The sequence below is a fragment of the Puma concolor genome, chromosome E1 (assembly GCF_028749965.1).
Source record: "Puma concolor isolate L17-30 chromosome E1, mPumCon1.1.hap2, whole genome shotgun sequence".
In the NCBI taxonomy this organism is placed as follows: domain Eukaryota; kingdom Metazoa; phylum Chordata; class Mammalia; order Carnivora; family Felidae; genus Puma; species Puma concolor.
The window spans coordinates 13,690,410-13,693,008 of record NC_141680.1 but is presented as its reverse complement, the minus strand read 5'-3'; the positions used below and the strand labels follow the sequence as shown (position 1 = coordinate 13,693,008).

Genomic DNA, 2,599 nt, shown 5'->3' with positions numbered 1-2,599 from the left:
TGTGAGGCAACTTTCTTATTGGAGTAACATAAAACTCTGAATGTAGAGAATTTCACACACACACACACCATTCACGTTAATGTGAAAAACATTTGAGTTTGTTCTGATCTTCCTGAGTGTTAGAATGCCCAATGTTTACAAGAGCTTGCCTTGAAACACATTAACGAACTCATTTACAAATTGGTGTTAGCAATAGCATCCAGAGGTAGAGAAAACATCTCACATGGATAACACCTGTGGCCATAGATCCACAAACAAGATGCAAACCAACATCAGCCTTCGTTTCACTCCTATTTGTGGAGAGGACACGAAAGACCCAATGGTCAAATCTCCCCCTTTTGTAAAAACAAATCCAATCGCACGAGGGCATTGCCGTGGATGGATCCCATCGCGCAGGTGTTTTCCATTTCCAATGAGAACACAGCCAATTTGGTGCAAAGAAGCCAAAAGCTGCAGCAACCAACAAACCAAATGTGGCCCGGGATATCTCCGTGAGCATTGGTTCCTCCCCAAAAGGTGGCGCTTCACTGATGGAACCAAAGGGCTTCCTAGTTTCTGGCCGCGTCGTCTCACGGCCAGCTTTCTCTAAGGGAGCACACAAGAAAACTCATTCAGACACCTCCAAAGAACCCCATCTGGGCCATCAGGGACTCAGGTGACCCTTCCATGTTCCCACGTAAGTAAGCACTTGCAAGTTTAGGCTCCATATGTCCTATACGTGTAGCCTGCCGAAGTTTCCTTTTGGGGACGGGTGGTTGCTTTCTCAACACTTAGAGCAAGGTTATTAAGTGGTGGCGGTCACGGTGGTATTTTTTCCTCTTCTGTAAAGAGTTACAAGGTGGCCATTTCGTGGGAGCGAAGCGGTAGCTGGGCTGCTCCTGGATCCCTCGCTGCTTCGGGTTCCCTATCAGGCTTCCTAGCAGCGGCCTAGTGGAGAAATAAGAGCAGGTGTCTGAATGTACTCGGGTGACCAAAGATGAGAATGACGAGCCCATTTAAATGCCATCGGAAGACGATGGGACAGTGCTGCTGTCCACAGTGACAGCCCAGTTTGTTGGGAGCACGTGGACTGCACTACCGGAATCTAGCGTCTCAGTGTATGAGAGGTGTCCGGCTGGTCAAAGACATTCTGCACATCCCTGATGCTGGCTGGGGGAATCTGGTACCTGTCGTCAACTTATCCCAAAGATAGCCAAAGAAAAAGGGACGAGACAGATGCCTGCTTCTTCAGCAGAGAAAGTGAAGAGAGCCATCCAGAAAACGTCCGATTTAAGAGTGTTGGGTCTCCCGTGGAAAATAACCAAACAGGATCTGAAAGAATATTTTGGTGGCTTTGGAGAGGTTTTATGGTTCAGGTCAGGAGAGATATGCACACTAGTCCTTCAAAGGGGTTTGTCTGTGTTTGTTTTACGGAACAGGAAACCCAGGTGAAAGTCATGTCACCTGTAGAGACATACGATCAAGGAACGATGGTGTGACTGCAAACTTCCTGAATCTCATCGAAGCCCAGATGAGCTTTTGAGAAGCAGGAAGGCGTTTGTCGGGTGCCTTACAGAGGGACGTGACTGCCTATAAGCTGCAGCAGTTCTTTTGCCAGGACTGAGAAGTGGTAGACGGCTTCATTCGCAAATTGTTCCAGGACTTTGCCTTTGTTACATTTGCAGAGGATCAAGTTACCCTGTCTCTCTATCTTTCTTTTTAATTTTTTTTTTATTTTATTTAAAAATTTTTTTTTTCAACGCTTATTTATTTTTGGGACAGAGAGAGACACAGAGCATGAACGGGGGAGGGGCAGAGAGAGAGGGAGACACAGAATCGGAAACAGGCTCCAGGCTCTGAGCCATCAGCCCAGAGCCTGACGCGGGGCTCGAACCCACGGACCGCGAGATCGTGACCTGGCTGAAGTCGGACGCCTAACCGACTGCGCCACCCAGGCGCCCCTTTTTTAATTTTTATATATTTTTAAATTTACCTCCAAATTAGTTAGCATATAGTGCAACAATGATTTCAGGAGTAGATTCCTTAATGCCCCTTAATGTTTCAGCCCACTGCGCCTCCCACACCCCCTCCAGTAACCCTCTGTTTGTTCTCCATATTTAAGAGTCTCTTATATTTTGTCCTCCTCCCTGTTTCTATATTATTTTTGCTTCCGTTCCCTTGTGTTAATCTGTTTTGTATCTTCAAGTCCTGATATGAGTGAAGTCATATGATATTTGTCTTTCTCTAATTTCCCCTGGCATAATATCCTCTAGTTCCATCCACATATTTGCAAATGGCAAGATTTCATTCTCTCTGATGGCCAAGTAATACTCCATTGTAGATATATACCACATCTTTTTTTTTCTTTCTAGTACTGAGTTTTCAGTGGAAGCTCAACTTGAACTCCTTATTTTAGTTTGAAAAATATAACATAGGTTATTCAGATAGCATATAGAACACAGCAAGGTGGGGGAGTCGTGGAGGGAGTGACTGTAAACCATGCATTTGACTCTTCCCTTCCCCACCCCTCCTAGAGCTGAGCTCCAGAAAGGCAGAGACCATTCTCCACCTCCCACCCCCATCCCTTCTGTGTCTTAAAGCCTCATAATCTGAGGCTCCC

General features: G+C 45.9%; 1 pseudogene; it reads left to right on the top strand.

Annotated features, from left to right (window-relative positions):
• The first annotated feature begins 223 nt into the window (after window positions 1-223).
• LOC147574127 (TAR DNA-binding protein 43 pseudogene) lies at window positions 224-1,702 on the top strand (annotated as a pseudogene).
• Window positions 1,703-2,599: the final 897 nt, after the last annotated feature.